The sequence below is a fragment of the Acomys russatus genome, chromosome 23, assembly GCF_903995435.1.
Source record: "Acomys russatus chromosome 23, mAcoRus1.1, whole genome shotgun sequence".
Taxonomy (NCBI): domain Eukaryota; kingdom Metazoa; phylum Chordata; class Mammalia; order Rodentia; family Muridae; genus Acomys; species Acomys russatus.
The window spans coordinates 54,648,854-54,676,443 of NC_067159.1; the positions used below are offsets into that span (position 1 = coordinate 54,648,854).

General features: G+C 44.3%; 1 long non-coding RNA gene across 2 annotated transcripts in view; it reads left to right on the forward strand.

Annotated features, from left to right (window-relative positions):
• The window catches only part of LOC127206598 (uncharacterized), a 212,730-nt gene that overhangs the window by 114,183 nt on the left and 70,957 nt on the right, over positions 1-27,590 (forward strand). The gene's annotated exons all lie outside the window — the stretch shown is intronic.

The following is a 27,590-nucleotide window of genomic DNA, read 5'->3' on the forward strand; positions in this document are numbered from 1 at the left end:
TTGCAGGCACACATCAGACCTGTGCATCTTTACCCTCTTCAGACTTGGTCTTTACGTGTTGAGATGCCACTCATCTGGTAAGAAAGTGAACACAACTTTCCTCAGGTGCCAGAGCTATTCCCCCCTCAAGGGAGAGCCTTCTCTTGCTATGAAAACTTGAGCTTAAGTAGGAATGAAGGTGTAAAATGCTGAATGTGTAACCTAAAGTTGAGAGCAGCTTTGGTTTCCGAGGCTGAGCGTATTAAAAATATTAAAAGAGTCATTAAAAACAGGATCTAAAGGTCTGTATAGCAGAATTATTAAAGAGCGGTTGTATGAATATATGTGAGTCTACACTTGAAGTGTGCTGAGCCTTTTGGCAGGTGTTAGTGATTTACTTCTCATCCAGGCCACGCTCGCAGGGGATGCTGGGACAGGCCACATGCCCACCATGTGTGGATGCTGTTGGCTCTAAGTTAACTGAACAACTTAGGGACATTTTCAATGAATAGATGCAGTATTGTTACACATGCTTGTTTTAGTAATTTGGAACTATCTGCTCACCCGTGGAAGGCTAGTAATCACCTCCGAGGTTGTGGTGATGGTGACTGTCTCTGTGCGTGGGGAGTATTCAACAAGTAAGTTTTCACTAGGATTTATACACTTCAGACGTGGGTCATCAATGGCCAAGAGTACATTGTAGTTTAGACCGACTTATGTGGCACCACTGCTCTGTCTGACCTTGAGAAAAAGACTTCCTCACAGGGCAAAGCCCTCATGCTCTCAGGGCATGGCTGTACTTGGGTGGTTCCCTAGCCTGTGGTGTGGCAGTGGTTTTTTTTTTGTTGTTGTTGTTTTTGTTTTTTAGTACTTAACTTTCCTCTGCAAATATTATATAATGTAGCAGGCACAGAATAACTATCCTCTGTTGGAAACAAAAACCTTTCATTTTCATTGTAGCAGCTTAAAAAGCAAAACAAAACCAAAGAACCAACCCAATTTCAACTAATTACTGCTTCTATTGGCGTCTGCTGAATGTCAAGTAGTTTACAGGCCTTCTGGCTTTAAGCTGATATGTGATTTTTCTTTTTGGCATTTAAGAGTCATATTTCTTGGGATTGAGTCTTTGCTCAACCTACTTAATTTTATATTTCATTTTGGTGCTGGGAATCAAACTTGAGACTTTGTATATCCTGAGAAATTGATTTTTTTCTTTTTACTGAATTCCCTTCATAGCTCTTTCTTTTTCTCTTTAAAATCCCCTTTTGCGGGGGCAGTTTTTATACATACAATGAAATAAAAAGCATGCTGACTAGAAATCTGTAGCAAAGTCTCCATATTACAACAAAAATCTCTCAACAAACACAAGGCTTTCACACTGAGTAGAGCATCGCAGAGAAGCCGGTGTCACCCTCCTGCACCTCCAGTGTCAGCTATGACCTGTGAGGCTATACTCACCCTGAAATAAGAGAAAATCATAAAAAACATTGACCAGGGATTTACACAGAATGGGCAGGAGGATGTGCGGGCAGAATAGAAAATCTAAGCAAATATCTTTATTTGCTGTGGTTTGAATGAGAGATGCTGCCATAAGCCTGGCTGTTTGAGCTCCTGGTCACCAGATGGAAGGTTTAGCAGGGTTATGGAGCCTTTAGCACAGTGGTTCTCAACCTGCAGACATTGTATCCTGCACATCAGATATTTACATCATGGATCATGATGAAATTTCATTACATGAAATTACAGTTATGAAGTAGCAACAAAATAGTTTTATAGTTGGGGGTTGGTCACCCCAGCGTGAGGAGCTGTATTAACGGGCTGCAGCATCAGGAAGGCTGAGAGCTTCTGCTTTTCCAGATGGAACCTGGAGAGAAATGGAGCCAAGCCTTAAGGCTGTAGAGCCTGCCCTCACTTCTTGTTCACTCTTTGCTCCCTGAGTGTGGTACGATGTGACCAGCCAGTTTCTTGCTCCTGTCTCCATGGCTTCCCTGTTTCCAGCCATGTCGGCTGCCAGGATGGATGCGGTGTACTCTTGAACTGTGGGTCCAAACATTCTTCTTTAAGCTGCCTCCATCAGAGTGTGTTCTCACAGTAATAGAGAGGTAACTAAGACAGAATCCCCATCCAAAGTGGCTCTCACCATGTGAGAAAAAAGTAAAGTACAAGTGAAATTATGATATGGGAAAATTCTGTGTGAAGTGTATTATAGGGGCACGTTTAGGACCATGATGCCATTGTAGATTGATGGATAATGGAGACATCATGAATGTTTTTGAGTTTGTTGGAGTGTAGTCTGTGTAAGAAATATACCTTGAGTACAGTCATGAGAAGGTGTTCTGATGGAGCCTGGCCCCAGGATCTAGAGCAGGTCATTATCTCTTGCTGCATCTCAGATTTCGTTCCTGTGACTGAGGAGAGGGCACAGAAGGGAGCACCAATACATAGATCCAGGAGAGGGCATAGAAGGGAGCACCGATACATAGATCCAGGAGAGGGCATAGAAGGGAGCACCGATACATAGATCCAGGAGAGGGCATAGAAGGGAGCACTGATACATAGATCCAGGAGAGGGCATAGAAGGGAGCACCGATACATAGATCCAGGAGAGGGCATAGAGGGGAGCACAGATATAACATATGGCCTCAGAGACAACAAAGAAATCCTAAAGTCAGAGGTAATAAAGATGAGGGTTTGACAAATTATTTAGCACCAGAGCTTGCTCCAGAGAAAAATAATAAATTTTGCTTAAATTGATGTGGATTTTATGTTTCTGAGGTTGTGCGCTTGCAACAAAGCCAATAGACATTTAAATTGGGTTTTCAAGCTGGCAGTCTTCCACATTCACTTCAGCTAAGTGTAAATGCCTCAATTCCCTCTATGTCTTCAGTAGACAGGAAGTCGTTACAGCACATCTTAAAAGTACACTGAGGATTTATTTGTATTAACATCTTAATTTTGCTAAGTGCTGTGTGCTTGCTTTTACTTTCCTGCTAGGAGATTGCTTGGAAAATGACATTTCATTGTAAAAGTTAAGAATTAATATCACAAGTAGTATTTCCATAAGCAAGAAATGTCTCCCTGTAATCTACAGTTATCTGTACATTTAAGCCAACATTTGCGTACTCCAGTAATCATATGTACTCTAAAAAAAATATGAGTGTTATACAAAATAGAAATTGACGTGTTCAGTTGGACTCCATAAGGCTAAACTTCATTAAAATGAAATGCAATGGCATCAGTAATGAAGATAAAGACTAGAACACTTTCAACTCCAGGACAGCTCATCAAGACCCATCTCTCCCGTCTCCTCATTCCTATTCTTCTTCTTCTGTTTCTTTAGAATTGTATTTCTATTACATCTGCCTTTGATTTTTAATCACACATGCCAACTCTGGCCTATTTCAGAACTTGCAGTTACCATAATTTTGCTTAGGTGACTGCTTCCTTGGCCTCCCAGGCCTCTTCATGTGTATGTTAGCTACATCTTATGTTATTTGTTTACATTTCTTTCCTTCCCATGGAATAGAATTATAAAGGAAAAATATTCTTTCTGCTCTTGTGTCCACAGGGACTAGAACAGTGTTGAGGTTCTCAGCACATTCAGAAAATGGCTTATGATTGAATTAAAAAAAAAAATGGAAAGCTTGCATGAAACCAAACCTTAATTCTACCTCCCCTCTTTCCTTCCTCACTCTGCCTTCCTATCAGTCCCATCCACAGGCCCACCTCCCACTGACGACTGTAGTTACATGCCTGTTGCTGTTCCTGACCAAAGGACTGTTCCTGTCTACTCTCTTACGGAGTTAGCTAGCAGGCGTCCCTCGCCATGTGTTTGCCAGGCTGTTCATGTTTTCTTCCCATAGCATATCGTATGTTCTGATTGCAACACCAGGCACCACAATCAGGCGCTGTTAGATGACGACGAGGGGACCAGTTTTGAAGCATGTATGTTTTCTGATAAAATTAAGGTAGATAAGAGTCACGGAAGCAGTGATACTATTCAACAGAAGAGAGATATGCCCCTCCTTTTTTTCCACCATGGTGAGACCTGTGAGAACAGAAAAGTAGCAGCTAGCTCCAACAGAAAGAAAGCTTCGTTATGGGACCAGTTTGCACCATTTGCTTCTGTGATTACAGTTAGATTCCATGTGGGATTGTGTACAGAAATAGCAGCTGCCTCCAATGCACAATCCAAGGTCCAGTCACAATGGTAATGCATTGGCATGCTTAGCCTTACGCCTTACCCAGCAGTATTTCCTGTGTCTTCCTTTGTAATCCAGGTTTGCCTCAAAAACTATGACCCTTCTGCTCCTGCTAGCAGAATACTAGGTTTATAAGAAGTGTCATTGCATCTACCTTAAGAATACATTTTAACAGTTTTTTCTTCAATAGAAAAAGGTAATGGAAATGGAATTAATTTTTAATTTCTATTGTGGGCCGAGTGTTTTTATTGGGCAGTTTTCCTGCTTTTCTTTCAATCCCCAGGTTATAGGAATTAAACTCTTACTATGATTATTGCAGAGTAAATTAAAAAAAAAAAAAGATTTGGACTCAGATATGGGAACTAATTTGCCCATGGTCATAGAAGTAACCCTCAAAATTATTCCACATCTGTTTAAAAAGTCTATGCCCAGCATAGCTCTATTATGTCTGATTATAATACAAAACTACAAGAATTGTAGTTTGGCCTCGACCAATGGCAAACCTTTGATACCCAGGCTGGGGAACTACTGCTGCCTTCTGAGTCAGTATAAATTTGTAGTAGGATATTTCGGGTCCACTGGGACTGTTGCTGCTCTTGTAGATGGTAGGACACACTTCCTGGAGCAGACCCCTGCCCTCAGCAGGTAGCCTCAGCAATCCTTTATGGCCTGTGGCAGGTGCTTGAACAAAGGACGAGTGGGATTCACCCTTCTGGGAGGAAAGGTCTCCAGATAGGGACCCACTGCTGGGACCTTGAGACACACGACACAGCTGCTAAAATGTGTTGACTATGAAGTCACACACTGTCGTTGGTCACCACAGGGTCTTTGGTTAGAGCAGAAGTGGTGTCCAGCTGTGTGTAAGACAATATGCGGTCTCTTCCCATCAGATTATCAGCTTCAACTATCTTATATCTAAGAACGAAAGGTGGAATTAACAGCATGAAGGTAGACAGATGGCTGGTGAGGTGCAGGGCTCATGGTAGCCGTGTGACTGTGATCTTGGTGATGTGGGAGAGGCTCTGGGAAAGCTATAATCCTAAAAGGTGAGCATTCTTTTCTTTTTTGTTTCTTTGTCTTAATTTTTATTTACTTGCTTAATTAATTCACTTTATATCCTGATTGCAACCCTCTCCTTCCATCTCCCCCCTTCTCCCCTCTCCTCCTCAAAAATGGGGGAGGTCCCCCATGGGTACCAACACTAATTGCTGCAGAACTAGGTGCGTCCTCTCCCACTGAGGCCAGACAAAGTAGCCCAGTTAGGAGAATGGGATCCAAAGGCAGGCATCAGAGTCAGGGAGGACCCCTGCTCCAGTTGTTGGGGGATCCACATGAAGACCAGGCTGCCAATCTGCTACATTTGTGCAGTGGGCCTAGGCCCAGCCCATGCATGCACTTTGGTTGGTAGTTCAGTCTTGGAGCCCCTAAGGGCCCAGGTTGCTTGCCTCTGTAGGTTTTCTCATGGAGCCAGTGGGCATTATATCCATGGTAATGAGATAGTCTTCACTTACAGGATGACAGCTGCTCTCTACATCTCACAAATGTGAATCTTTAAAACATTAAGTTTACTGATAAATCCATGTTCAAAAGAGTATTTTGTATTTATTAAATGAAACTGCCTTTAAAACTATAAGCTGTGCTGATGTGCTACTTCTGAGCCCAGTTTCTGTTAATAGTGAAGTTTTTTCCCCTTTCTCTCTAGAACAGTGGGGGTTATAATTGTCTGTTTTGTTGATTTCCAGTCATGACACATTCTAGGTTAGGTAAATAAACTGAACTGGAAAATAACATGCTGGCTAACCCTGTCTACCACTCTACTGAAAGCTGTCAAATTTTCATTTCAATGTTTTATTCGTGAGCGTCAGTATAAAGGCTGTTGTCAGACCTCGGCTTCTCATGCCTTGATTGCTTTGGAGTGAGAATTTGAGTTATGTATTTTAGAAATAGATTAAAGTCTAAGGGCAAGCCTTTTTGGGTACAAAGTCATGAGGCTGCTTCTGCCAGTGTGTGCGTGCACGTGTGTACGTGCGTGTATGCACATGACTCAGCATCAGTCTTCTTTGTTTTAGAAGCAAGGTGGTTATATTCTGCTAGACTAGCAACTGGGTGTCCTCTTGTCTGCCAAGTCATGTCTTTGTGAATGCTGAGCAGGGGCAGTGATAGGGAGGTGTCCTGCAGACCCAGTTGGCAGGAGGGATGGGACAGAGAGTCCTATCGGCCACCTGTGAATTTGGCAGCCTCTGGGTTGACTAGATGTGCCTTTCCTTTCCTTTCATTATTTTTTTCCAACTCTGGAAGTACTCTCCTTAAGGATGTTGGAACTTTGAGTTCATGGAGAAAGTCTGAGCAGGTGTGAGTCAAGGTGTAAATTGTAAAATGTAAGCTGCCACGTTTAGTTGATGAGGGCAGTGCGGGTAATTAGCAGTGAGATCTCCTTACTGTTTCCTTTAGGGTCTGCTTCCTATGCAGTTCATAGTGTGCAGAAGCCCCCACAACCTTCCACAACCCCCTCAGATAACACTCCTTCCACTGAGGCCATGCCAGGATGTCAGAGCTAAGCTGTGCCTTGTACACAGTAAGCAAGAGAGACACTCAGACATCTACAGTCATTAGAGTCACAAGTGGTCAAATGTATAAGATGATGGAGATCTCGAACAGGGCAAGAGAAAAATGAGTTGAGTCAAGGGACCTGGTATAGAATTTGACCACAACATGGAATGAAACAGAAACACAATTTGGAAGAATAGATGGAGTTAGAAACTGTCAAGTTTCATAAGAAACACTGGCTGTAGTAACGTTGCTAACATTTATTTATCTGGCCCTTCACCTAGTCAGCCCCTCTTGGGTGGTTCTGATGGGCTAGACCCTATGCTAGACACTTTGGATGTGGCTCTTAGCAAAACGAACAGAGAGCTTTTGCCTGGTGGTGCCTGCATTCTAGTGGAAGGAGGCTGTAAAGGAAGCAACAAGTTAGGCGTGCATCCTGCTAGCAATTAAATGGCCAAGGAGAAAAAGAAAGCAGGAAAGGGGTTAGGGTGGGGCAGGGGGGGGGGCTGGATGAGTGGTGGTGGTTGCAGTTTTAGGTAGAGGAGCATAGTAAGTTAATATTGAGCAAACTGAAACCTCACCAGCCATGCACTCTGCTAAAGGAGCACATGGCTGGTTCGCTAGACGTCATCAACTGTGGAAGTCAGTGCTGTTGCTTCACTGGAGTTGTCAAGGCTGGGACCACAGCGAAGTCAATGCTGGGCTTCCAGAGCTTGCGTTTCTAGTCTCTGACAGTTGGATGATGAGGTTTGAGAAGTTTCCCAAATGTTCTTGTTTGGAGCTGGAAGGATATTATTGACCAGTCAAACTTGAGGGTCGGAGCCAGTGAGGTGGCTCAGCAGGTAAAGGTTCTTGCTGCCTTGAGTTCAGTCTCCAGAACCCACACAACAGAAGGGCAGAACAGACTCCCAGAGCTTTTCCTCTGTCCCCTCCTGCTCCTGGTTAAATAAACAAAACAGCAATACAACAACAACATAAAATAAACCTTAAGGGTGTTTGACAGTCACCTGGAGAGCTTGTTAGAACCCAGATTTCTGAGTTGTACCCCTCAGCTTTTATTAAGTAGGCTGAGTCGACTCAGAGTTTTCATTCCAACATATTTGTGTGTGATGCTGTTACTGAGGATGTGGACAGCACGCTCTAGGAATGGCCAGTCTAGCTAGGTGGAAGTCACTGACGAGCTGCCTAACCTCAGGAGGCAGAGAGCTCAGCCTGGATTTATTGGGGCTGACTGTGTTCTGGACTAGGTAAGGCATGCCAAAAGGGTAAGGCAACTAAACTCTCAAGAAATCAGCTCTTGTTTGGGCTCAGTGTTTAGCAAGTTGCTTTTGGATTCATTTGTCTGGTTCTTGAACAGATAAGACCAGAGGCTTTCAATCTACTTGTTGTGAAACGGTTCGATAAATGGTCTATTGTTGAGTGATCAATGCATTGGGAAGAGAGGCTGAGCACTTTTAGCCGCCACCAGAAATTCTATCGCCAGGGTAGTATTTGGAGAAGCTTGTTGTTAAGGAGGGTAAGATACAGAACCTGGAGATGGCAAAAGGTTCCTCCCCACCAGTGTCTCACACAGAGCCTTGGTGCCTGATGTGTGGCAGGGACCAGCAGCAAGGGCTCCACCTACAGGTGAAATGAGGAAAGTGAGTCCTCCCAGCTCCTGACCAGAGCTGTGTGTTTCTTCGCACCAAGGTGGGGATGGAGTTGGGGTGAGGAGCTGAGGGTGCGAGGTGTGGAATATTCCTTAAGAAGCTCTGCTTCTGGGCATTTGACAGTATCGCCCTAGGGGGCTGAGCAGGTGAGCTGTACCTGAGCTCTTTGTGGTGTCAGCTCATTGACCTCCTTTCTTTCTTTCTTTCTTTCTTTCTTTCTTTCTTTCTTTCTTTCTAATTGATTTACTCAGATTACATCTCAATTTTTATCCCCTCACTTGTATCCTCTCATTCCTCCCTCCCTCTCTCTCTCACCCCTATTCCCATCCCCTAGGTCTGTGACAGAAGGGGACCTCCTGCCTCACCATATGGTCACAGCCTATCAAGTCTCATCCTGGTAGCCTGCTTATCCTTTCTCTGAGTACCATTAAGCCTCCTCACCAAAGGGAAGTGGTCAAATATGGGGCACCAGAGTCATGTCATAGTCAGTCCCCACTCTCCACACAACTGTGGAGAATGTCCTGTCCATCGGCTAGATCTGAGTAGGAGTTCAATGTTTATTGCATGTGCTGTCCTTGCTTGGTGCAGTAGTTTGAACAGACCTCCCTGGGGCCAGAGCCACCCATTATGATGTTCTTCTTGTAGGTTTCTAGGACCCTCTAGATCCTTCTATTTCCCTATTATCCCATGCTTCTCTCACCTAGAGTCCCAATAGGAAGTCCCCACATTTATCCCAATCTTGTGGTAAGTGAAGACTTTCATGGGACATCCCTTTGGGTTAGTGCCCAATTATAAGTGAGTATATACCATGTGAGTCTTTCTGGGTCTGGGTTAATTAACTCAGGATGATCATTTCTAGTTCCATCCATTTGCCTGCAAATTTCAAGATTTCCTTGTTTTTAATAGCTGAGTAGTATTCCATACTGTAAATGTACCAGTTTCTTTATCTACTCTTCAACTGAGGGACATTTAGGTTGTTTCTAGGTTCAGGATAGTATGAATAAGGCAGCTATGAACATGGTTGAGCATGTGTCCTTGTTGTGTGCTAGAGCATCTTCTGGGTATATTCCAAGGGGTGGAATAGCTGAGTCTTGAGGAAGCCCTATTCCCATATTTATCACCATGCACAAAACTCAAGTCCAAGTGGATTAAAGACCCCAACATAAAACCAGAGACACTAAATCGGCTAGAAGAAAAAAGTGAAGAAGAGCCTGGAACACATTGGCACAGGAGACAACTTCCTGAACAGAGCACCAACAGCCCAGGCCTTAAGGTCAACAATTAATAAATGGGACCTCATAAAACTGAAAAGCTTCTGTAAGGCAAAGGACACTGTCAATAGAACAAAGCAACAGCCTACAAACTGGGAAAAGATCTTCACCAACCCTACATCTGACAAAGGTCTAATATCCAAAATATATAAAGAGCTCAAGAAATTAAATACCGCCAAACCAAATAACCTAATTAAGAAATGGGGCTCAGAGCTAAACAGAGAATTCTCAACAGAGGAATATTGAATGGTTGAGAAACACTTAAAGAAATGCTCAACATCCTTAGGCATCAGAGAAATGCAAATCAAAACGACACTGAGATTCCATCTTACACCCATCAGAATGGCTAAGATCAAAAACTCAAGTGACAACATATGCCGGTGAGGATGTGGGGAAAGAGGAACACTCCTTCATTGCTGGTGGGAGTGCAAACTTGTACAGCCACTTTGGAAATCATTGAACTCTTAAAAAGCATTCAGTGGTCAAGAATGTTTCCACATTGTGCTGTAGGACACAATAGGTAAGTTCACTTTGACATCTTTCAGATAAAAATATATTTCAAAAAACTGAAAAGGTTTGGCTAATAACATCGGGCTATGTTTCGGGTTGAACAAAGCTAGAGAGAGTCGTGTGGCCAGGCTTTTTCAGTCTTTAACATGTGCGTGCCCTTTCCCGGTCCTCCAGGAGGGAACCATGCAGCTGCTCTTGCCGTTCTGACCACAGCAGCCTGTGTGGGTAGCTTTCCGTGCTTACAGTCTGAGGAACGCCCTGTGTTATAGCTGGAGCTGACTCTTTGTGACTGTTAGGCTTTCAGATTTAGCAGGTTTCCTAACCTAGGGAAGGAAACCAACTTCTAGTTCTTCATTTTTTTTTCCTTTTTAAAAATTAATTATTTTTTTACATGTACATTTACATTACTACACATATATAAAATAAACCACATACAACAAGAAGACCCACAGAACAATCAGGAATTACATTCATGTTACATTCATAGTGTTTTGGCTGTTTGTATTTGGCAACCTTGAAGAAAACATTTTCTTATCTTGGCGAGTCTGAAATTCTGAACATAACTCAATATCTATCGTATCTCTTCTCTATCAACTTAAAACGTCTATCTAGACCCAAAAACATCCTAACCCCCAGACAACCAACTTTACTTGTGAAACTAAACTATTTGGCCTTCAGCCCCATCGGAGACTTGAGAAGGAGCAAAATCAATCACCTGAATAAACATGAAGTGCAGGTTAGCAGCTTCCATAGTAACAAAACAAAAACGACAGAGACAGTTTGCTGCTCGGAGAGTCACCCATAGTTCTCTAAAAACGTTGGAGCATCATCTTTGGCCTTCTGGCCCAGTACATCTGACAGACATATTTGTGAGGCGGGAGCTATTGAGTACATGCTTACCCTGTCTTAGCAGAGTTCAGCCGCCGACTCTGCCAGCATCCAAGCAGAATTCTGTCAGTGGCTGGAACGAGCACATTTTGCCCAGTGGCTGGTTCGCCATGTTTGAAGCCACCTAGTTCTTATTTGTAATGGCCGTCCCTTCTCTCTTCAAATGCAAGGGAAGTAAGCCTCTCCTTTCCTTTAACACCCTAGCAAGCTCTGCTCTCTACACACTGCCTTGTTCCTGTCTCTTGCTGTCCCCAAGGCTTGTCCCTGGCGTGCGACCAGCCGCCTCAGTCTGATAGGGAAGGGAATTGCGGCTGCCTGTCTTCCCACCTGAGTGCTGCTTCTTACCTTCTACAACACAAGAGTTTGACTGCATTTTTGATTCAGTTTCACAAGTGAGTCCTCTTTGCACCAGACCATAGGATGGGCCAGTGGTTCTGGCCTGTGAAAAGTATTCAAGATTTGTTAGCTACCTCTGTCTGGGCGAAACAAAGGGAAGCTACTGGGAAAATGTCAGTGTCACTGGCCATGTGCATGAGACAGGCTAGAGCGCCGCTACTGTGTGACGGAGAAGCAGGGAAGGTCAAGGTTTGATGGGCAGTTATGGGATGCACCACCCACCAACATATCTGTATTCAAATATAAAAAGAAACAAATGAACAGAGGCATTGGAGAAAGAGAACAGTTAGTTTCAGGGCAGTCCAAATTGGGTTTCATTGTTTTATTTCCATTAATGTCACTGCTTTCCTCTTTTTAAAAAATTCTTTGAGAATTTTTGTGCAATGTACTTTGGTCATATTCACCCTCCTCAGCCCCTCCCAGATCCATTAGCCCTTCCCTACCCACCCGACTTCATCCCCTTCCGCGCTGCCCTCCATGAACCTATGGAGTCCAAATTTTGCTGTCCATACTTTTGATAGCATTGCCATTCACTTAACATTGATGATCCCATGTTCTGAAGCCCCTAAGGATGTAAGTTGTGCTAAAACTTTATCAGTAATTCGGATGGTACTTTGTTTTGCTTCCATTGTCCTCAGGGTGGCATTTAATTTTCATGTCAGCAGCATAGCTCATAATAAGTACAGAATACTTTGTCTATGAAATTCTTCATTAGGGCACTATACCTGATCATTTTTTAGATGGAGCAATTGACTTTCTTCCTTCCCTCCTCTCCTCTCCCTCGCCTCTTCCTAATTTCTCCTCGTCCTCTTCCTCTTCTTCTTTGAGACCAGGTTTCTACTCTAGGGTTGCCTTCATCTTGACATGTAGCTGAGAATGTCTTTGAGGTTCTGCTCCCCCTGCCAGCCTTCACCTTCCCCATGCTGGGATTATGGGTTTGCACACCGTGTTTGACCAATGTGGTGTTGGGGATGGACCTAGGAATCTGCGGCATGCAGACACTGAACTAAATGAGCTACTCCCCCAACTCCTGTTTCCCTGCTTGTTTTATGAGATAATTTTGGTTTCATTTATCTCTGTAAGTGCTCGAGGGTTTTCTTCATCTATTTCTGCAGAAAACGAGGTAGTACTGTTACTTGTGCTTACACTGTCAACAGTTTTCCGAGGATTTTTAATTTTCCTGTCTCATTATCTTTAGTGCACTCTTTATGGGGTAAACTGATTACATGAATGTTCGAAATCTGACTCATTCTCCAGAGACAGTCAACTTACTGTACTAGACCAACACCAAAGGTGACTGACTCATCCCAAATGGAGGTGGACAGCCTCAGAGAGTGCAGTTTCTTTTAAAGTGCTGGGCAAGGCTAGCAGTGGTGGGAGGTGCCACTCTCTAAGAAATCCTGACTCTGATGAGCCCACATTGGAACAGTGGAGAGAACAGAAGGGTGCTTATGCCACGAGTCAGCAGGGAAGAACAAATAGAGACAGCAACTGCCCACCATCGCTAAGGGTAGCTTCCTGGTGAGCTGTGTGTAACCTTTCAAGCTTGGACCTAGGGATTCAAATGAACCCTTGTAAGTTACTAGAGGATTGTATTACTTTAATATTTCCACCATATTTACCCAATACAGCATTTATCAGGTACCAGGCTTGGTGCTGGGATACCATGTATGAGCGATAAGCATTGTTATTACCATCTTATTACCGTATAGTCCGGTGACTAGAGAGGGATGTGAAGAAGAGAACACAACCATTAGCTGTGACCTGTGCTGTGACAGGAGGAAGGCGCAGGAGCTTGGTGAAATGCCCAGAAGGCTCTTGCCCGTTTCTTAGGGAGTCAAGTAGGGAGAAGCATTTGAGGTTGGGGGATGCAGCTCAATCCGGAGAATGCTCGCCTATCTGTGAAGCCCAGGTTCAAACCCCAGCGCCCCTGAATAGAATGTAGTGTTGCAGACCTGTATCTCAGCACTCTGGAAGTGGAGGACCAGGATCTCAAGGTCACCCTTGGCTGCATAGTGACTTCAAAGCCAGCCTTAGATTCGAGACACCCTCTCCACAGACAAGCAAACACACGAAGAAGCACGTGTATGAAATATGAATAGAAAAGAGAGCCAGAGGAGTTGAAGAAGCAAAGAATAGTCGGAAGGAACACACGCAAAGATCCAGACGCAGCCGTAGGAGTGCGTTGTTTGTGCACACAGATACTGGGGGGTGGGGGGAGGGGCAGGAGAAATGACAAGAAATATTAGACAGGGGACAGTTTGGTGGGGTTGTAATCATTGGAGGTTTTTATAATCAGAAGGAATGGAGAGCCAGAGGCAGGAGAATTAATGCAAGATGCATCTTACAGGCAAGGTCTCTGGTGACATTCTGGGACGATTTGGTGGGATGTGATGGCAGGGACTAGGGCACTAAGGAAGATACTGTCACAGGCATTTCCATAAGGCGAGCTCGTTGCCTTGATTCACACCCCGTTTTGAATGGCTGGTGTGCAGGTTCGTGAGATGGTAATGTTTGTGCTTACTTTGTAAGAAGTGCTGTGACGTCTCTAACACAGCCTCTTAATACATATGTTGTCTGGAAACAATTCTTATATTCTCTCTATCTGCAAGTGGGATGTTTTTTAAAATTATAATTTATTCAAATTACATCCTGATTGTTATTCCCTTGATTGTATCGTCCCATTCCCATCCTCCCTCCCTTTTTCACACTCTTCCCCTCCCCTAGACCTCTTGACAGAAGGGGACCTCCTCCTCCACCATATGACCACAGCCTGTTAGGTCTCATCTGGATAGCCTACTTCCCCTTCTTCTGTGTGCCACCGGGCCTCCCCACCTTGGGGAAGTAATCAAATTGGGGACACCAGAGTTCATGTCAGAGGCAGTCCTTGATCGCCCCACAACTGGGGGGAATGAACTGTCCCTTGGCTAGATTTGAACAGGGAGTGTAGGTTTACTGCACGCATTGACCTTGGTTGATGCAACATTTTGTGCAGCCTGCTCCCACCCCCAGTCCAGATCCGCAGGCCTTGATGGTCTCCTTGTGGGGCTCCTGGCCCCTCTGGGTCCTTCCATCCCTCTGCTCTTCCACACTGCTCTCACCCTGAGTCCAGAAGTGAGTCCCAGCATCTGTCCTGATCCCCCTCTGGGTGGAGTCTCTCAGAGGACATCTATGTTGGGCTAACATCCACTTTAAGTGAGTATATACCATGTGTGTCTTTCTGGGTCTGGATTACTTCAGGGTGATCTTTTCTAGTTCCACCCATTTGCCTGCAAATTTCAAGATTTCCTGTTTTTAAAGGCTGAGTAGTGTCCCATTTTGTAAATGGACCACAGCTTCTTTATCCATTCTTTGGCTGAGGGACATCTAGGTTGTTTCCAGATTCTTACTATTATGAATAAAGCTGCTCTGTGCACAGTTGAGCAAATGTCCTTGTTGTGTGGTGGAGCATCTTTTGGGTATATGCCCAGGAGTGGTATAGCTGGGTCCTGAGCTAGAGTTAGTTATTCCCAATTTTCTGAGAAACCGCCAGATTCATTTCCAAAGTGGAATCACTTTGGAACGGAGGAGTGTTCTCCTTTCTGCACATCCTTGCCAGCATGTGCTGTCACTTGAGATTTTTATCTTAGCCATTCTGACAGGTATAAGATGGAATCTCAGAGTTTACCTGATGACCAAGGATGCTGAACATTTTTGAAGTTTCCCAATTATTGTCCTAAAATGTCTTGACATAAAGCAAAACAAAACAAAACAAAACAAAAAAAACTTTTGGCTTCTGTGGCTCTTTGTAAAGCTTATTTGTGTTAGGGGGGAGTAATTAGGACTCTTAGGGATTATACCTTGTCTCTGCAGTGGTGGGTAGACAGATTCTCTGGAAAGGGGGAAGAGAAAAACAAGTGTTTCTCCAAATGGGAAGGACTGCAGAAAACAAAGAAGCTTAAGACAAATGGTGCTTCTGGAGCCAGGAGGCTTGTGCACAGGAAGGAAGATGGCAGGATTAGAAAGGAGATCAGCTTGGGTAGACCATGGCTAATTAAGGGCAGCAAGGTGTGGAATGCATGCTTGTCTCTAAAGGAGAAGCTGGGACACTGCACAGTTCAGAGTCTGAAATGACAGCCAGAGCAGAGGTGGAAAACAGCACAAATACCGCGTGTGAGGCTGACCTGATGTGCCGCAGCATCTCAGCGACACAGAGGGGTCACAGAGCAGCCTAGAGAGGTGACTAATGGAGAGTGAGGGCAAGCTACAGATAGAGGGCCTGAGGGCACTGCTTCAAAACAGGGACGTTAAATGGATTCTCAAAAAGCATCATCTTGCTGAAGAGAAACCATTGCTAAGAACGGTTAGAATAGTTCTTTAGAAAAGCTCTTACCAGTGGCGAAGAGATAGCAATTTGAATTCTCACGGAGATGTGTGTCGTATGTTTGCTCTTGGCATCACTGTGGGGCCAGGCTGAGTCATCTGCCATGCTTATGTTGAGACACTCTTTGAAGAGGTGCTATGCTGGCTTTGGGCGTTTTATTCCTTAGTCACTTAATTGTGGCTGTTTGAAAGTGGCCTTTCTGTCTGTCACACACCATACAACATGTCCTCATGAGGTGCAGGAAGAGAAAGTACCAGGGGGGTGTGCTGCCGTCTTAGCCAGAGGTTATGAAATGAGTTTTATATACTACCCCCGAGCCACCCCTACCCCTAAATAGGCCAATATGTTTGTTGCCATATAGAGATCTAGAGTGGTGGGCGCTACTCCCTGGAAATCCTCAGCGAACACCAATTGTAATTGCATGTTAAAAGCAAGATTTAAGGGAAAAAATTGAACTGGATACAAATACAGATGGCTTTCTCATCAACCTTAGCAGACACAGGAACCTTTAGCAAGACCACATGAGCTCAGTCTTCTTGTAAATAGCAACTAACTGTCTACTTACTGACGGCTCACAGAGGCTCTGCTCCAGCAGGAGGGGCACTTTTCTACAGACGCCTCATTTCCTGTCCTTCTGTCCACTGTAGCAGGAACCCACTGAAACTAAACAAGGCCTGGGACATGTTTCAGTGGGTAAAGTGCTGGCTGCCCAAGCGTGGAGGTGATTTGGGATCCCTAGATCCATACAAAAGCTGGGCCAGACACTGGGTAAGACACTGTAACCCCCCCATGCTAGCGGTTGAGGCAGCAGGATCATTCAGGCTTTTGGCCACTGAATGTTGCTGAATCGGTAAGCTCCAGCTTAACTAAGGGACCTATCTCAAAAAATAAGGTAGAGAAGTGATTTAGGAAGACACCTGAAGTTGGTCTTAGATTCTACACATGCATGCACAGACCAATATCCTGTACACACACACACACACACTTAAATATTAAGCCAGAACAAAAACAGAGAGTACAACATTTACCTTGTATATGTTGTGGTTGATAAAGGAGGAAGACTGGTCTTTACGGAAAGGGCCTGTGGTGGTCTGTGTGATCTATGTGGTCTGTGTGGTCTGTGTGGTCTGTGTGGCCTGTGTGGCCTGTGTGGTCTGTGTGTCTGGGCCTAGCTGTAATGAAACAGGGTTAGCTGGAGTGGGAGAAAAGGCATCCCAAGCACTGCCGTAGTAATAGCTCATGAATGCACTTTGCATTTAGCAATGGTTAGTGGGGTAATGGCTTACCACCTTCTGAATAGCCCAGCCACCTTTCCCTAAAGATTTTCAAGTCCATTAATGATCCCTGCTGAAATATTTACTTAAGACGGAGTTGTGAAAACTGTGACATTAAAACCTGTATTTCTCCTGTGTTTATCATTTGTATTCTTTTGTGATGAGCGTTTTCCATCATCATTCTTACATGTTTTCCCTCCAGAAGGCTGCATTCATAATTTTATTACAATGTTTCAGATGTATATAATTTTATGTAGTTATTGCCTTGTCTGCATGTACACATGTGCACCCTATATGTCCCTGGTGTCCACGAAGGTCAGAAGAGGGAATTGGATCCTCTGGAACCAGAGTAATAGGTGGTTGTGAGCCACCATGTGGGTTCTGGGAACCAAACCCCAGCCTCTGCAAGAGCAGCCACTGCTCTTAACTGCTGAGCCATCTTTACAGCCCTCACATTCATTGTTTATAAACGACTACGGACAATTTTGATTATACAGGAAAAGTGCACATCAGCAGTGATCTGAAGAGCAGTGATGTGTTCTGAATACTGTGTATCCACATTCTTTCAAAAATGTTTATTAATAATATTTTGTTAAAATTGATTCAGACATTCAGTAGTTTATTGTTTATTATTGTTTATTATTATGGCCTTGTTATGTTGTTAAACATATAAGGTATTTTTATTGACTCCAGGCCACTCTATAAAATCAATGTAAGATATTTAAGTTCCCATTTCCCTATAACCAAAGAGACTGTACATCTTCATCCTCCTGGGACAGTCTTAAGGGGTGGCTGATGTATGGCAGAATTATTAAGGACCCCTCTCCTTGACTCCAAGGATAACAGTAATATGTCCTTTTTGAGCTGTGAACTGGTGATCTAGGAACTGCATCTCTAGCCTACCAGAAATTGCTTATTCAAGACTACATAGCCAACAAAATCCTGAATGACAGTGTAAGCTAGGTCTGTCCATCCCCCAGGCCCTGCTACCAGAAGGCCTCAAGTCAGACAGCGCTGCTGTCACACACCTGTTGTTGCAGAACAGGCATGCAATATAGAAAGATGTTCTTTCTCTCCAGTGAGTCTTTGCTAATCATATAGGGTCTGTTTGATTGTCACCAAAGCAATTTCTGTTTATTTATTTTTTTCTCACCTGTCCTTGAGGTTGCTGTGTAGATTCTAGAATGTGCATTTGTCTGTATCTAATTTTACAGTGTGGTTACTAAAACCACTTGCCACTGAGTCTGGGGCTTAAGCGGAACAGACAGAGGACCCGAAGGCCACCCCCTCCTCCTGCTGCTCCTACCTCTTCTGTCAAGAGTTTTCCCTCTTTGTGAGTAACGGGGGCAGAAGGCAAGCCGACTCCAGATCATATCAAAGGGAAGGAGCTACAGTTCAGGCCATGGAAGAAACATGGAGCCTCCCTTTTAGCTGTTGTCCTAACCGCTGTCGGTGCAGAATAAGAACAGTGTTCTCACACTCTGGGAGAACAGGCTGCCTATGTAGAGGAGTTTTCAGACTGAGGACAGGCCACCAGCCACAGCAAAGGCCTGGAGAGTCAGAAGAGGACCAGGGTGGGGACACCTTTCACGCTGTCTTTGTCCGTAGTTGGGTCCCAGCAAGACTCCGTGAGGCCTGAGTGATACTAGGGTGGCAGGAGGGGTGTAGCTAGTTCTCTTCCCTCCCCCCTGCCCCCATCCCCCACCCTAACACTGCAAGAAGAGGTGTGGCTCAAGCTCACAAGACTCTTGGAGGTAGGGCTGCATGGAAGCTAGCTGGTTCTAACCAGTCACGTGGGTTCTTCTCTTCAGGGCCGTTGGCAATGGTGGGGGGCCCTTGAGAGCCAAAATGGAAAGTTGCTATGTCAGAATCATTTTGCTTCCAGAAGACTGTAGAACAGGACAGAAAAGGCGGGAAGTGCTTTGAATCAGAACGCAGCATTTCCCATATATTTCTAAATGGTTTTCTACATTTAGAGCCTGGTTGTTTTCAGGACATATCATGATACGTGTTTACAACATTTACCCAGCTAGGTCATGTGCAGCAAACCAGTGCATGGAACAGTTCAGAGGCTGACCCAGACTTTAAAAATAAAATCCCATGGACGGTTCCATGTTGGTGTTGAACTCACAGGCACTTCCATCTTTTGTCATCTTGAATCGAGCTGCTGGACCCCACGGCGTCCACCTGTCCTGTTCCTTTGTCTCCTTCCTCAGTGTCTCCCTGGTCAGTACTTTCTTAGCTCTTCCTGCATGAGGACGTTCTCCTTCCTCTTCCCAACCTGCTTTTTCTTGTTTTGGTAGCTTCTTGGAGACTGCCTCTCCACTCTCCTGTGCCCAGACACTAGGGCAGCGAAGGGTGCTGTAGGCTGGGGAGAATCCCTCACAGCTTTGTACCCTGTTCACAATCTTCACTAGGTTTTCCACATCAAAGCTGTTTCCTCTCACTCCTGGGACTGTCATTAAAAGGCTGTGCTGTGGCAGGATGGCAGTATTAGCCTAAAGAGTGCTCTGTGTGCCCAGACCATACATAACAACAGATGACAACAGCACCGGAGTCCTGGGTTTTCCTGTACATGTGTATGTGTTTTGTGGAGTCCCCTTCTCTCAGCATGCAAAGTATTTTTTTTTTCTGTTTTTTTTTTTTTAGCAGGGTTTCTCTGTGTAGCCTTGGCTGTCCTGGACTCACTTTGTAGACTAGGTGGGCCTCGAACTCACAGCGATCCACCTGCCTCTGCCTCCCGGGTGCTGGGATGAAAGGTGTGCGCCACCACTGCCCAGCTATGCAAAGCATTTTTTAAAATGCTAAATAATACTTTTTTTCTGAGTAAATGTTTTTTTAAATTTTGCTGTAACAATGGGAAACAGATTACTTAGAAGAAAAATCAAACATAATATGTATACTGTTATCATCTCCTTGAAAGAAAAAAGTTGAATGATTTTTGTGTTAATTTGATAGTATTCTCATGCTCTCTATTTCCAATAAGCTCTAGACAGATTGGGTTGAGGTTAACTTCCTTCCTGGAAGAACACTTAGTATATTTCCTACTTCCTGGAAGAATACTTAGTAGATTTCCTACTTTCTGGAAGAAAACTTAGTACATTTCCTACTTCCTTGCTGATCATCAGTCTGGGATAGGGTACTTCTCCACCTCCCAGTATCATAACTTATTCTTCAATTCAAAGTATACTTTAGGCTTGTATCACTCAAATGTTCATTGTTGTAATTGTTTTAAAATTTTTATTGGTGTGTGTGTGTGTGTGTGTAAAACGTGTATGTGTGTGAACATGCATGCATGTGGAAGACGCAGGGCAATTTTGTGCAGCTGAGTCTCTCCTTCCATCTTTATAAAGGTCCTGGGGATTAAGCTCAGGTGTCGATCTTATTTAATAAGCATGTCCCTTACTGAGCCGTCTAGCCTGCCCTTCTTTTATTATTGAGGCTTGTCTTTGTTTTCCAGGTTGGAGTCAGACTCAGTATCACAAACTAGATTAGAGCTCACAGTCCTGCCTCAGCTCCATGCGTGCTGGGCTCTTACAGGCACATGCAGGGCTTAAAGGCGCATGCAGGGCTTACAGGCGCATGCAGGGCTTACAGGTGCATGCAGGGCTTACAGGTGTGTGCTGGGTTTACAGGCGCGTGCAGGGTTTACAGGCACGTGCAGGGCTTACAGGCTCGTGCTGGGATTACAGGCGTGTGCAGGGTTTACAGGCGTGTGCAGGGTTTACAGGCACGTGCTGTGCTTACAGGCACGTGCTGAGCTTACAGGTGCGTGCTGGGCTCTTACAGGCACGTGCTGGGCTTACAGGCACGTGCTGGGCTTACAGGCATGTGCTGGGTTTACAGGCACATGTGGCCTTACAGGCACATGCTGGCCTTACAGGCTTGTTCTACCACACCTCATTTCCTTGGCTCTTTTTAAATGTTTTCAAAGCTATACTCTCTTTAAACATCACAAAGAAACTCTCGGGGGACTGGCTGTTGGATGTGAGGTGTTCCCCACAGGTTAATGCGTTGGCATGCTTGATCCCTGGCAGCAGCACTAGTTAGGAAGGTACCGGAATGTTTAGGACCTGAAGACTTCCTGGAGAAAGTGGGTCACTGGGACACACATTGAAGTTTGGTATCCCAGGCCCCACTTCCTGTCTGCTTCCTACTATGGACTCAGTGTGACCAGTTGATTGACATTCCAGCCACCTTACCACCCCCACTGCGATGTACCTCATAAACCCAAACAGACTCGCCCCTCCTTTAGCTTGCTTCTTTTTTAAAAATTATATAAACCACATTTTAAAATTAATTAATTATTTAATCAGTTTACAGATTGATCGCAGACCCCTCTCTTCCCCCTCCCTCTACTCCCCTCACAGTCTCTGGCACATAAGGGCCCAGCAGCTCCCACTGAGGCCAGACAAGGTAGCTCAGCCATGGGAAAAGAAATCCAAAGGCAGACAACAGAGTCAGAGACAGCGCTGGCTCCAACTGTTAGGGCACCGGCATGAAGACAAAGCTGCACATCTGTACATGTGGAAGGGCCGAGGTCTAGCCCATGCATGCTCTGTGGTTAGTGGTTCAGTCTCTGTGAGCTCCTGTGGGCCCAGGTCAGTTGTCTCTGTAGATCTTTACCCCTCCAGCTCCCTCAATCCCCCCTCCCACATGTCCACAGGACTCTCTGATCTCCGACTTAGGTTGCTTCTTGTTGAGCATTAGTCAGAGCAATGGGAAAATAACAAGTACACACCCACTTTCCGAGTCAGAAGGGCTTCTGCCTCTGTTGTCTGCCTACCCCCCCTGTGCACAGAACCTCATGCTGGTCACTGCTTCTCCAGTCTTAGATTTTTTTCTCTTGTTTTGGCTTCAGCCTCCATGAATCTATTGAGTAGAATCCTGGTTTTAAAACTGCTCCATCTGTGAAACATTACGTGGTTGTTTTCCCCAATTCAACATCACATTTTAGAACATGCACCCCACATTGTCTGAAGTTGGGGTGCTAGCCCCACCCCCTATTTTTATGCTCCCTCTTGTACTTTTGTGAAAGGTTGGGCAGCTTATTGCTGGGTGCACCTCACATTTTGCACCTTTGATGGCTTCTCCATTAATGGGCTGGATATGACTGTGCAGCAACCCCCGTGACGCAGCCTCAGGAAGACTCAGCCCTAGGATGGACCACAGAGGCGTAATCTAGAAACCTTGGCCTCCCTGTCAAGCCAAAGCTGCATGTTCAGTGCTGTTTTCTTACAGAACAGCGTGGTAAGAGTGATGTTAATGTAGCGTGTGGTTGAAATCCTCCCTCTCTTCGCACACCTTCCTGTCCCTGGGAAACACTTGGCCTTCTTAGGATGTGTGAAGACACATCAGATGGAAACGTTGATTTCCCTCAGCGCTCGATGTGATGTCTTAGCTTGTGTCCCTTCACCCTGTTTCATTTCACGAGTCTTTTAGATCCAAATTAATATCTGCTCGAAACGGACATATTTTCCCATTTTCATTATTTGTCATTGATATATAATCATTAAAATATACATAATTTCCCCTTTCCTCTTCCTTCCTTCACCTCCTCCCAGGTCCCACTTGGTTGCCTCTCAAATTCATGGCCTCTGTAGGCATAATATGATAAACACAACCTGCCAGTCCATTTATTGCTTTATATATATGTAATTTATAGAATTACATATAATTTTAATATAAATAATATAACCAGATGTCAGCCAAAAGTCACGTATGTGTACATATGTGTGGTAATGTCACCTAGTAGCAGATAATCAGTTTGGGGGGACCCTTCCCTGATGCAGACTAGCCTTCCCCACTCTCATGTTTCTTATTGCCTTAGGCTCTCATCTCTCTCTCTCTCTCTCTCTCTCTCTCTCTCTCTCTCTTTTTTCGAGACAGGGTTTCTCTATGTATCCTTGGCTGTCCTGGACTCGCTTTGTAGACCAGGCTGGTGTCGAACTCACAGCGATCCGTCTGCCTCTGCCTCCCGAGTGCTGAGATTAAAGGTGTGCGCCACCACGCCTGGCTTGCTTGTAGCTCTTTATCCAGGGAGGGACCTGGGGCAATCTTCCCCTTTCGCTTTAGCATGTTGTCTTGATATCAGCCTTGGTCAGGTCTTTATCAGGCAGCCATGTTGCCTAAACAGACTTCTTGTTGCCAGTTGAAGTTCTCAGTGTTTTTTTTTTATTAATTTATTCATATTACATCTCGATTGTTAGCCCTTCCCCTGTTTCCTCCCATTCTTCCCTCCTTCCCATTTCTCCCCTTCTCCCCTCCCCTATGTCTGTGACTGAGGGAGACCTCCTCCCCCTATCTCTCATAATATCAAGTCTCTTCTTGGTAACTAGCTATCCTTCCTCTGAGTGCCACCAGGTCTCCCCATCCAGGGGACATGGTCAGAAAAGGGGCACCAGAGTTCGTGTGAGAGTCAGCTCTCACTCTCCACTCAACGGTGGGAATATCATGTTCGTCGGCTAGGTCCTGGTAGGGGTTCGAAGCTTACTGCCTATATTTTCCTTGGCTGGTGCCTTAGTTTGAGGAGGACCCCAGGATCCAGATCTGCCTGACATAAAGTTCTTCTTGTAGGTTTCCAGGACCCTGTGGGTCCTACTATTTCCTTTTTCTTCCATGCTACTCTTGCCTAAAGTCTCAATCGGATATCCTCTCCTCTGACCCACTTTCTTGGTAAGTAAAGATTTTCATGATACGTATCCCTTGGACTAGTGTTTTGATATAAGTGAGTATATACAGTTTGTCTCTTTTTGCTTCTAGGTGAACTCACTCATTATGATAATTTCTAGATCAATCCATTTGTCCACAAATTTTGGGAATTCCTCGTTTTTAATAGCTGAGTAGTATTCCATTGTGTAAATATAGCACAGTTTCTTAGTCCATTCTTCTACTGAGGGACACTTAGGCTGTTTCCATGTTCTGGCTATTATGTATAGAGCAGCTATGAACATGGTTGAGCATATGTCCCTGTTATGTGGTAGGGCATTTTCTGGGTATATTCCAAGGAGTGGGATGGCTGGGTCTTGAGGAAGCCCTATTCCCATTTTTCTGAGAAAGCGCCAGGTAGCTTTCCAAAGTGGTTGTACTAGTTTGCATTCCCACCAGCAATGAAGGAGTGTTCCTCTCTCTCCACATCCTCGCCAACATGTGATGTCATTTGAGTTTTTGATCTTAGCCATTCTGATGGGTATAAGATGGAATCTCAGTGTCGTTTTGATTTGCATTTCTCTGATGACTAACAAGGACGAGCATTTCTTTAAGTGTTTCTCGGCCATTTGGTATTCCTCTGTTGAGAATTCTCTGTTAAGTTCCAAGCCCCATTTTGCAATTGGGTTGTTTGGTTTTGTGGTGTTTAATTTCTTGAGTTCTTTATATATTTTGGATATTAGACCTTTGTCAGATGTAGGGTTGGTGAAGATCTTTTCCCAGTCTGTAGGCTGTTGCTTTGTTCTCTTGACAGTGTCTCCTGCCTTACAGAAGCTTCTCAACCTCATGAGGTCCCATTTATTAATTGTTGACATTAAGGCCTGGGCTGTTGGTGTACTGTTCAGGAAGTTGTTTCCTGTGCCTATGTGTCCCAGGCTCTTCCCCACTTTTTCCTCTAACTGAATTAATGTCTCTGGTTTTAAGTTGAGGTCTTTAATCCACTTGGACTTGAGTTTTGTGCATGGTGACAAATAAGGGTCTAATTGCATTTTTCTACATGTAGACATCCAGTTAGACCAGCACCATTTGTTGAAGATGCTATCCTTTTTCCATTGAATAGATTTGGCTTCTTTGTCAAAAATCAAGGAGCAAATGTGTGTGGATTCATCTCTGGGTCTTCGATTCGATTCCATTGATCCACCAGTCTATTGCTTTGCCAGTACCATGCTGTTTTAATTACTGTTGCTCTGTAGTACAGCTTGAGATCAGGCATGGAGTTCTCAGTATTTTTGTCTCCTTTTTTTTCTCTGTTTACCCGTTTTCCCTCTTCTGTCTTCTCTCACTGATAGTCTCATTTATCCGTTATCTGTACATTTCTATCTGTCATTCATGCATGTATCTATTATATGTCTACTTACCTATCCGTCATCTAAATGCTACCTCTGTACCCATCATCTATCTGTCAGTCATATACGGATACATATCTGTCTAACTCCATCTCTCAGTAGGTCTGAGTCTCTATATCTTTGGCAGCGAAAGCTGAACAATCCTACAGTTTGGATTGTAACCATTTTCTGATATTTAGCAAGCTGAAGTGAGTTTTTCAGTTGGTCTGCCTGCTGATTCTAAGAGTATTTTTTTTTTTATTACAGCAACATTACCACCCTTTAAGCACAGTCCTTAACCTAGGCATGGTAGGGCACTATGTGAGGCCGGGTCCAAACACACTAAGAAAGCCATTGCTGAAGTCTTGAAGTTTGAAATCAGTTTGGATTATGGCGATCTGCTGTCTCCCTCCTGGCATGCTGCCAGAACCTTTGTGCTTCTCATAACTGTTCTAATTTGGTGTCTCCCTGTTCTTTTGTCCCACAATGGGACTGGTTCTGCTGGCATTGTGATGTTCCTCCTCTGTCATTGTCACCAACGATCTCCAGATTTTTCTGCTTTTTTTCTAACAGAGAGTGACAGTTGGCTAGAGAGAGTTTACTCTCAGAAATCCAAAATGATGTTCCATTCCCTAAACGACAGCTCTATGCACTGGTTTCCACCCCACAAAAGCCACCAAGAGTTTAGATGGCTCAGAACCAAGTAGTTGGAGACTTCTCACCAGAAGATAAGGGTGTATTAGGAGAACACAGTAGTTACTTGACCTGTTGCAGCGACGAACTACCCTGAGCGAAGCAACTTAACAAAGGGGGAAGGTTTCCATTGGCTCACAGTTCCAGAGCGCAGCCCACCATGGTGGGGTCCCGTGATGCAGGAGAGGGAGGGAGCTGGTAACATTGCACTCAGTGGGTAAGTAGAGGCACAGGAAGGCCGTGCTCAACTCACTTTCTCCTTTTTATTTTGTTGGGCAGTTAGGTTGGGTCTTCTTACATCAATTAATGAAGAAAACACATCGAGATATGTGCAGAGATTTGTCCCCAAGGTGGTTTTATACTCATCAAAATGGCACTCAATACTGATCACCGAGATGGTAAATACACACTATAGGGAAGTAGAAATTGTGGCCTCAGTCTCCGCAAGGTTATTGTATAGAACATTTCCCCATTTTTAGATGTGTTACTAGGTTTTCCTATAGAACAGTCTGTGTGTGTGTGTGTGTGTGTGTGTGTGTGTGTGTGTGAGTGAGAGAGAGAGAGAGAGAGAGAGAGAGAGAGAGAGAGAGAGAGAGAGAGAGAGAGAGAGAGAAATAGTAATATATTAAAACAAAAGGGATTCTACTTCAGGCACTCCAGCTTAAATGCTAAGACATAATCATTTGTGGAGGCTCACACTTGAAATCCCAACACTTGGGCAGTGGGATCATGAGGATTAGGAGTTCCAGGCTATGATCAGCTACAGAGAGTTTGAGATTGGAAAGCGACCTGGTTGGAAAGCCAGACAAAACTGAAGACTACACGTGTGGCTGGAGAGGTGGCTCTGCGGTGGACATTGCTCCTGTGGAGGACTTGAGTTTGGTGTCCATGGCCCATGTTGGGTAAGCCACAACTGCTGAAGCTCCAAATTCAGAGGGACGCAATGCATGATGCCTCTTGCCTCAGAGAATACTGCCTAATGTGCACATACACATGTGCACACACACACAGAGAGCCTTAAAATATATCAGCTTTTTAAAAGACCAATCTCCTTTACCTCTGAAAAAGAAAACCCTAAGGAATATATCATGTGCTAGCTGGGAAGAGAAGTGTAATCAGCAGGACCACAAGAGGACAGGGAAGGGCTATAGGGGTCCGATATAAAAAGGAGGCCATCTTGTGAAGGTCTTACAGTTTGTCCTAGCTGGGCTATAGGGGTCGGATATAAAAAGGAGGCCATGTTGTGAAGGTCTTACAGTTTGTCCTAGCCTTTTTTCTATTATATATAGTTGGATGTTATAAGAAAAGATAATTTTGTTTTCAGAGATATATTCAAAGCCACAGCCTGATATTTTGTTTATGGATGCAAATGAAAACAGAAAAGAGCTTGTAACAAAATACTGTTCACAAACAACACAAACAATATCTTGAGTAACTTTATTGAGATATAATTTATGCTTCATAAAATTTCCCCATTTAAGCTGCACAGCTCAGTGCTTTACATTTATATTTCTTTTTAGGAATGCATCCTTTTGTGATAACTTTCTGTCATTATACCAATTATCATTTTAGAGATTTTAATATGCATTTATTTTTCAAGGAAGAAGAAATGTTAGTTACCTCTAATCACTCCAAAGAAAACAGCTACGTGCTTTTGTGTGTATATGTTTCTTTCTTACCGATTTATTTTGCTGCATTTATTGAGTGCTCAGTGAGCCTTTATCTCGGTGTTGGGCACAAGTCACACTGTAGTTCCAATGGCGTCAGCTTAAAGGGCAGTTTGGC